Consider the following 10,135-nt stretch of genomic DNA (forward strand, 5'->3'; position numbering starts at 1 on the left):
AAAATCATGTAGCTGTGAGAGAAACTGACAGTTTCAGAGGATGGAGACAGCCCGGTGTGGTTGGAAAGCAGAGTACAGGCTTGGGAGCTGAGGCTGCAGAGGAGAGCAGATGGTGAGGGCTGTTACACAGTTCAAAGCGCTTGGACGTGAGGCACAGACAAAGGGGAAAAAACACAAGAAAGCTTTAATCCCAGAAGCGCCATAATCAGGTTTGCATTTTAGTAGACTGCTGACAGAGCTGTGAGAAGGAGGGTAAAGGGCAAGAACACAGGTGGGGGACTATTTAGAAGGCAATAGCAGTGACTTGACACAGGTAATATGAAAGCATTTTCATTATCAACAATTTAAACCGTACAGAAGCTAGTCTAGGTATAACACGTTATCCTACTAACGGATATTTAGGTTGTTCCCAATTTTCTTATTATAAACTATAAACATGCTTGTACAAGTGTTCAATATATTGCTTATGAAAAAGGTTACTTCATAAAATGGTCTTTAAAAAACTAGATGACCATCTTGGCATGGCTAAATAGATTTTTCTGGGAGTTAAAGGATGTATAAGACAGTAAGGTAACTCTTTAAGATTACTTCAGACTTAGTGTATCAGTCAAAACGTGACTAGGCCGGGACTGACACCAGTACTAATATACCCAGAATCCAGTCTGAGGGGGGGAAGGGCTCTCACAGCTTTTATTCTGGACTGAATGTTTGTTTCTCAACAAAATCCGTATGTTGCAATCCTAACGCTCAGTGTGATGGTATCGGAAGGTGGGGACTTTGGAGGTGCTTGGGTCATGAGGATGGAGCCCTCATGAATGGGATTAGTGCCCTTATAAAAGGGACCCCAGAGAGCTTCCTCGAGCCTTCCACCATGTGAGGACACAATGACAAGAAGGCCAGGACGTGGGTACTCACCAGGCACTGACTCTGCCCGTGCCTTGATCTAGGACTTCCAGCCTCCAGAACTATGAGAAATACATGTTTGTTGCTTTAGCCACCAGTCTATGGTATTTTTGTGATGGCAGCTCAAAAGGACTAAGACAGCCTTCATGGATATGCTTGGGAAAGGAAGGTGAACATGACAGAAATGTGATACAGTTTTCCTATGAAAGCCTGGATCTTAAGAGAAAACTGGTGACAAAGGGGAGAAATCGTGCTGAGTGGAAGAGGCTTTCAGAGCCATGCAGCACATGGAGCTAATGGTCAGGCAGCATCCAGGAGGAGCTGTCCCATCAGATGACCATCATTGCTGTCAGCGTTGGTCCCGGAAGGTCATTTGGATATGTGAGGCTTAAAACACATGACTTCCAGGCCGGCCCAGTGGCTTAGGTGTTTAGAGCTCCATGCTCCTGACTCTGAAGGCTGCCAGTTCGATTCCCACATGGGCCAGTGGGCTCTCAACCACAAGGTTGCCGGTTCAACTGCTCAACTCCCGCAAGGGATGGTGGGCTGCGCTCCCTGCAACTAGCAACGGCAACTGGACCTGGAGCTGAGCTGCGCCCTCCACAACTAAGACTGAAAGGACAACAACTTGAAGCTGAACGGCACCCTCCACAACTAAGATTGAAAGAACAACAATTTGACTTGGAAAAAAGGCCTGGAAGTACACACTGTTCCCCAATAAAGTCCTGTTCCCCTTACCCCCCAAAAAACCCCCAAAAAACAAATATTAAAAACAAAACAAAACAAACAAACAAAAAATACCACATGACTCCCCCTCTCTGTGGCAATTCTCTTACAAATGGCCTGTTAATCCTTGAAACAACTGATACCTTCCAAGGTCTTGGGTCAGGTGTGTTTGGGGTCACACCTTCCTTAGGTTCTGTACCAACCCCACCTCTGACAGACTGGTGTTAATCCTCTGCCCAAAGCCCCCCAGGGATCAAGAATTCCCAGTATCTCCCTTGTAGATTTGTCTCAGGGTCTCCCATACTTTCATAGTCGGGAGACACCTCTGTCTCCCACCTAAAGCTAAGCTCGGCTTTCTTTGTTCAGATTTTAGGGACAAGGATGAGGACAGGAAGTCAGTTGTGGTATCAGTTACCGTATCACAGGAGAATGGAACTCGAGACAAGCATAGAAACTTTTGAGCCCCGGACTAGACCAGCGCTGTCTGCAGAGCTTCATATCTAGCAGGTTAGTATGTGCAGATTTAGGACTGGCTAGTTCCTCTAACTAGTCACATAGTATAATAAAAGCATTCTCTTACTTGAGAGAACAGAAGATCTCTAAGAAGTGTCTTAAAACCATGTGGTGGGTCCATTTTTTACTTCTCTTGCCATTTCTTTTTAGGCTACACAAGTGATATGAAAACATGGCACAGGCACAGTGGAGGAGATATGGCTAGAACCTCTTTGACCTGCAACCAAGCAGAACTTAGGTATGAAATCTCTTCCTCATCATGGATGCTTGAAACAAATGCCTTTCTTCCCAGCCCTCATTGCAAAGGGAACGTGGTTATGGGGTCTATAATAGCCATCGGGCCCAGATCTCCCGCCAGACCTGCCTTAAAGCCAGCCTGTGCCAGCTCTAACAACATTTCTGGGAAGCAGATTCCATAGAGGCTGAGGAAACGGTTTCAAATGACTAACAGCCCATACTTAAAGAAAAAGATCCTTTTTCCCAACTTGCAGGAGAGAAATGGATAAGGACATGGTATGCTCAAAGCAGACTCAGCCAAAGAGATTTTAATCCACTGAAGGTCTGTTCTTCAGTTTGGATCGGGACAGGTTATGCCCATGCCCTCCCGTCTTGTGTCCCTTTTTTCTCTCTACTTGATGGAGAAGAGCGCAGTCCTCTTGACCATGCATTTCACGTGTGTGTTTCTTAGGTCTCCAAACAGACTAGGAGCGTTAGGACAACAGAGATCACACTATTTCAGTTCAGCCACTAACTTGTTGGGTGAGTCTTTAAAATGAAGGCTGCGAGACCATTGGGTAGGGAAATACTGTAGCCACAGGATTTCAGCCAAGTCTCGTAGAACATCTTTTCGAATTAGGTGGAGAAATGCAAGCTGGATGAGAATGGAGACAATGCATCACACCAGAGAGTTCTGATTGATTGGATCCCAGCGAGTCCAGAGGTGGACTCTCCTCAGGCTCTGTCCTGGTCAGAATTTTACCCATGACCTGGATGAGTACAGGTGACAACCTGATGAACCTGTAGCCAATGTGAAGCCAGAGGAGACAGTGAATGGAGAGGAGGTCAGAATCAGAATCCAAAGAGACCTCATCAGACTGCAGCAATGGGGAGAATCTGGCAAGATGTAAGTTAATAGGAAAAAGGACGTCTGTACTAGGTGGGGAGACGGGCTTTACATAGCACACCTGTAAAGGACTTAAGACTAGGTTAATATACATGAAGAGAGAGTTGTGCTAAGATGGCCAAAGGATGTATTTATAGAAGCATAATGTCAAGAGTAAGGGAGGAGATTGACCTGATCTATTTTATAGGAGTCTATTCACCTCTATGCGTTTGCTGCTTCTTATTCTAGGCATACCCTGTAAGATAACAAATATAAGGGCGTGTACGGGACAGTAAAGACACTTGAAATCATGTCTTAAAAGGACTTGAAGTGAAGACTTTTATCTAAAAGAAAAACATTTATGGTGACATGATGTCTGTCTGGAAGTAGCTGCAGCTCTGACATGCAGATGTGGAATGAAGTTGGGCCATTGGGCAGGAACATTTCACAGGGAAGGCACCTGCAGAGAATGAAAGAACGGATGACACCCAAGGCCCCTTGCAGTTCGGAGAGGCTGTGACCTTGTCCCTCTGGCATGTCACAGGACCCCTCTGTGTCTTATTTCCTCATCTACAAAATGATCTCTAAGCAGAACTCAATTCTTCAAGCTCTTTTTCTGCTGTCACAGTCTGTGTTTCTGGATCTCTTTTTCTTTGAATTTTTCCACAAGGTTAAGTACAGATGGGCATGAATATGTACTTGCTTCCTGGGCTGCCTAGTTCCATTAAATGAGAGGGATGGAAAAAAGTGGGTGCTGCTCTAGTAGAGGCTATATGAGAACCTGCTGTTAGGGGTTGAATTTGGTCCCTCCAAAATTCATATGTTGAAGTCCTAATCCCCCAGTACCTCAGAATGTAACTGTATTTGGATATGGGGTCTTTAAAGGAGTAATTAAGTTAAAATAGGTCATATGGGTGGGCCTAATCCAAATATGAATGGTGTCCTTATAAGAGGAGGAGATTAGGACGCAGACAGGTCCATGAAGAAACAGGGAGCAGTCAGCCATCTACAAGCCAAAGAGGCCTCAGAAGAAACCCACCCTGTCAACATATTGATCTCAAACTTCTAGGCTCCAGAATTGTGAAAAAATAAATTTCTGTTGTTTAAGCCTGTGGTAGTTTGCTACGGCAGCCCTAGCAAACTCATACACCTGCTATTTTCACCTCTCCTTTGCTCCCATATGTGGCTGGGAGAAGAAGAATGAGAAGGTTTTGTTTACGAAAAACTCTTACCAAAAGTGTCAAACTACAAGCACACTGCTGATATTTACCCGTAGATTTCACCAGTCCTGCTCAGAAATGTGAGGCCTTTTCTGTGGTCGCAGATTCTTACAATAGAACAGACTACAGACCAGAGAGCCCAAACTGGTGACCTATGGGTTGAATGTGGTTACCTACATGTTTTGTTTGGGTTCCTACATGTTAACAATTTTTTTGAAATAGTCGTGAACATTTAAAACTTGAGGGGCTATTACACTAAAGCTCATATTTCTGGCTTCTCTTAGCAAATCAGATTTGGCTTCACTGGGCTTTCCTGGCAACAGTCCGTCGGAGTGAAATAGTGGTCCTCTCTTTAGATGGGGCATACACTCTCCTCTTCCTGCACTCCCCACCTGCATTCGTTTACCTGACCCTGTTCAACATTGGCGTCTATGACTCTTGTCAACTAAAACTCTATTACTCTTCACCCTGCGAGGATCGTCATAGAGTTTCTCCTCAATAACACGATATATGCAATAGAAGTGTGATATTTTCTTTGCAAAGTCTATACCACATTTGGCTCTTTGGAGCTTGATTAAATGCTGAACATGAAACTGGGAACATATTGCCATGAGAAGGGATCACAGAAGCATGGAAAGCTCAGGCTTAGGGAAGGCCAAAGGCAGGAGATCAGAGGACTAGCTGACCTTGACCTCTAGCAGCTGACCAGACACTCCAAATAATTAGCAGCTTGGTCTCCCAACAGTACTGCATTTGCAGGGTAACTTGTATTAACAAGAACAGTGAGGAAATTGTTGCCTCAAACTCTCCAGAATTGAAAGCACGAGGAATCACACCTTGCACGCCTAATGAGGACATGCCTCTGTTATGTTTCGAGATGAATTGATACTATTGGGCTGTGGTCTGCATGAAATGCCTTCATCTGTTCTCTTCCTAAAACATGAGAGAAATTGTTTTAAGAGCTGATCAGTTAAATTCCAAAACATCTGGAATGGTTCAGAAGACCTAAAAGAGGTTTCATTATAGGTGAAAGAACTATAAACTATAATTGCCATAGAAAGAACAGCTTACGACAAACCCAAAATTGCCTCAAAAGATGGAAGAAAGGACCAGAGTGTCCCTTTACATCATGTCCATTGGATTGAGCAACTTTTCACAAGGGTGTATGGTTGCCCAATACCACTTTAAAAACCGTAGAAATGGTAGGAGGAAAAGAAAAGAACAACTAGGACGATGCATATGTCTGTCTATGGTCAAACGAGTCAGGACATTGAGAAATGCAAACAGGTAGGATAAAAATCCATCATTTAACTATCTTACAGTCATCAAGGGAAGGAGACTTCCTTGCTAGAAGTTTCTGTGCCTGTCTTACAGCTTGTAAGACCTGGCAGTGGAGGTCTTTCTACTTGAAATCCAGTAACGTGAGTGGGAAAACAAGTCTTCAGATCCAGGTAGAAGTTAAGTCTAGAAATAATGTCATTCCAGATTATGCAACCTAAATCTCATCATGCAATTAATTCCTTTGCTTAGAATCATTTAATGGCATCCCTTGTACTTTAAAAAAAGTCCGAATTTCTTGGCTTGGCATCTGATCCCAGGCTATATCCCTAGACTCATCTTCTATGATAGTCCTTTGGAGCTCTGGCCACCCCAGCCTTCTCTAAGTTCCTCTCATCTGCGGCTATGTTCTTCCCTCTACCCAGATCATTGCCTCACTCTGCCTTCAACTCGTGCTGTCAGTTATCAGCTTAACTATCACGTTCTCAAGAAGGCCTCTGATTGCTACGTTAGGTAAACAGCCGCCCACTCACCCACCCACCCATTTCTCCTCAGGCACCATACTACATGTATCTTGATACTTCTCACATTGATTTTAAATTTCTTGTTTAATATCTGGCTTCCTAGCTGTATGCGTAGGCTTTGAGGGCAGAGACTGTGTCTTCTTTATGGTTCTGTCCTTTGCAACTAGCAGAGTGCCTGGCATATAATCCATGTACAGTAAGTATCTGTTCAGTTAATGACTCCAGTAAAGGTTTTCAGAGATGAAATAAGAAATAACATCCATGGGCTTTGAAAATCTGTGACCATTTAGCTCCTTTCCTTTAGGCAGATCTCATTTCAGTTCAGGAAGATGGGGATCTTTCATCTTAAACTCCCCTAGAAAAGAAGAAACCATAATACTCTTGATGGTTCATCTTTAGGCTCCATATAGGCAACCTTTGGATAAATCTGACTTAAGTCCATTCTACTGCATGAGCTTTGCTTTCTTACTGACTATGCATGTTACCAAACCTCTACTTCTTTGCCGATAAACTTATTATAGAAATTTACTTCCCACATTATTAATCACTTGACCTTGACTCTTTGTTCCTTGCCCTAACAGACTCAGCCATTTTCCAGCTTCCACCTGAACAAAAATGGCTTGTTTTCACTTAGACATTCTACTCTATGTGTTTAGTATTTAGAGAAATAAAGGTAATTACCCTGTGGAGAGGGTGGCTGATGTATGAAAAAATGGGAGGATCTGATCCTCTGGCTAGTGTGAGCGACCTCACAAATGCCATCATCACAATTGGTGCTGAGGTTGCTGGCATTGAGGACAAAAGGATGGCAAGAGCAACCTCCTGTCAGAGCCAGCCCAGAACAAACATCTCACTGGGGGCCCACTGAATGCAGAGTCCTGGCCTGAATGTTGTAGGGAGATGCCGGGCCAAGAAGGGAAAGGGCGTTGGCCTTCTGCAAGGTCCCCAGCTTTCCTTCATTCCACAAGTCTGTACAGAGGGCTGCCCAGCGCCAGGCTGTGTCAGGTGCTCAGGATCTAGTCATTTGCCTTCAGGGCGCTCACAGCCTGGAGTGGGGGTGAGGAGGGAAGGGTTCTACAAGAAAGTGATAATACCTGTTCTTGTGTCATTAAGGATTGACGTTAAAGACTTCATGTAAAAGCAAATATAGCCCCACAGAGAGTTTAATCATAGAACACATAGCAGTTATCCAGCATCCCAGGGGAAAAGACTAAAAAGAGGGCCCAAGGCAAAACCATCAAATAGGCAATCCACCTTCCATGTAGCCAACCCACTCCCAAGTCCCTGTTGCCGTGAGCCTGTCCTTGATGGCTGGTACTCCTGGATCCTTTCCTGTTGGGTGTTTTTTTACTACTACACCATCCCAAGTCTCTTCTCACAGATAGAAAAGAGATTGAACTAAATCCATTTACACTGGGGTAGAGGAGCAAGGGGATGGTTGGGAGGACACCACCACCACCACCACCACCACCACCACCACCTCCACCGGGCAGGAAGGCATTTCTCCAGGAGCCAGTGCTGGGTGACCCAATAAGCGCACCAGTAAAGCACCGCCTCTCCAAATATTTCAAGTTTGATATATGACATTTCAAACCGGTTTTTCATTTAGAGGAAAACCAAACTTTGTTGGGCATCTTTCTGTTTGTTTCACAGCTTGGTATTATGTTTATTTTTTTGGAATTGTATATGAGAAACACCATCTTTCAATACTTAGGGCCCCAAAGGTGTAACTCCTTCCCTGCCAGGGGCTTTGTGAGCACATCCGAGGCCTCTGTCCTAAATTACCACCCAGAGGAGTTGTTCTCGCGAGAGGAATTCCAAGCCATGCAGAAGCAGGGGGAGGCTAGGGAGAGAAATGATGCCAAAACTTGCAAAATGAGGTGAATTTAATCTGGATGGGTTTCCTCATAAGAGTCTACTTGCTTTCTAATGGTATGCTAATCTGTAAAGTTTGTGGACACTATTCCTAGGAGATGTTCTATGTAGAAAAGTTCTGTGGTCAAATAATTTGGGGAAATAATGTAACTTCTATCTCCCTTATGAAGATTTATGATGCATGTTAGCTTATTAAATCCTCCAAGAAGTTCTGTAATAAAGGAACCAGTGTAATTTTAAAAAATCAGTGTTTTACAAAATGGGTCTAATCACAGCAAGAACAAATTTAAATCAAGTGTCACCTGTTAACATTATGCAATATTGTGTGGAGCACATATTGAAAAATGCTAACCTAGTGTTTGCTTTTTATTTATTTAGTTAGTTAGTTAGGTGATGGGATGTAGGTTTTTCAAAAGAGATAATGGCACATGTCCTGTTAAGTAAATCAGTGTTCTCCTGTCAACTGACTTATTTGATGGGAACAATAAATTTGCTCGCTGACCCCCAGAATTCATACCCATGTGATTTCACAATAAAGTGTTAATAATTGGCTTTCTTTCTCTCCTTTCCCATAGTATTCACCCCTTGATGATGGAAAGATCATGTTACTCCAGTTGACTGTGCATTTTTATGGGCTTCTGTCAGTAAAACCCTACCTGCACTAGCCAAGTGAGTCAAAAAATGGACAAGATGAACACACCACATTGAAGGGACTTGTGTTCTCATTTTATAATACAGCTTTTTTTTTTTTTTTCCAAGTCAAGTTGTTGTCCTTTCAGTCTTAGTTGTGGAGGGCGCAGCTCAGCTCCAAGTCCAGTTCTTGTTGCTAGTTGCAGGGGGCGCAGCCCACCATCCCTTGCGGGACTCGAGGAATTGAACTGGCAACCTTGTGCTTGAGAGACCACTGGCCCATGTAGGAATCGAACTGGCAGCCTTCCAAGTTAGGAGCATAGAGCCTGAGCTACCGGGCTGGCCCAATAATACAGTTTTAAGAGCTAATTTTACTGTCTATTGAGTATTTAAGCAAAGTACTTTTAGGTTCAATTGAGAGAAGCAAAGAACGGGAGAAAAAAATGATTTTATCTAAATCTGAGCACAGCAGCTATTCCGTTCTCTCTTGCCCAACCTTCCATCCTTCCTCTCAAACAAAAGCTCTGAGTGTGTTTATTTCTTCTACTCCCACAACAAGCTTTGAGTTTGGCAGGGGAATGTTTCCATGAAATGCTTGCTCCCTTGGAGCCCTTTAGCTGAATCACGCCCCTGGAGTGGGAAATTGCTAAAGGATTTCTGCCTAAACTGGAGGCGGGGCGGGGAGGGCTACTGGTTAATTGAAACTCTGTTTCACCGCAGTAGTAGTAACGTCTGTTGTGAATAGGAACATTTCAGAATTTTTCTTCCCTTTTCCTTCCTTCTTTCCATTTTTTTTAAAAATAAAAATTATGGGTCCACAGCCTTATTCTCACTGTGGCTCTCGTGAGATCAGTACTGCTCCCCACTCCCCTGTCCCCTTCTACCTTGCCCCCTGTTTCTGTGTGGCCTGTCTTCCTCTTCATTCCAGATGCCTTAGCTACAGGCTCATAGAGAAAGTAGGTCACTTGTGCTTCAGAGAAATAAATCACCCTTCCCTCCCCTGTACATCAGACTTAGAAAGAGAAGATGAAAACAGCCAGCATTTGTTTCATGTTAACTAGATGCTAGGTACTGTGCTAAATACTTTCTATATATTTCCTTATTCCATTCCATTTACAGATGAGAACCCTGAGTCTCACCAAGGTAAGTCACTTGCCCAGGACCATGTACACTAAGTGGCAGAGATTACAGCTGATGACAAAATTCATATTCTTAACCACTGTAGTAAATTCATTCAACACATGTATCGGGCAATGTTCAAGTACTGGGATGCAGGAATGGGAAAAACAAGAATTGACTCTTTCCTCATGCAGCTCACATTCTAGTGAGGAGACAGAAAATGCACACAAAAGCATATAATGTCA

The sequence above is a fragment of the Rhinolophus sinicus genome, chromosome 17 (genome assembly GCF_057876585.1).
Source record: "Rhinolophus sinicus isolate RSI-liver-muscle chromosome 17, RSI-T2T, whole genome shotgun sequence".
Taxonomy (NCBI): Eukaryota; Metazoa; Chordata; class Mammalia; order Chiroptera; family Rhinolophidae; genus Rhinolophus; species Rhinolophus sinicus.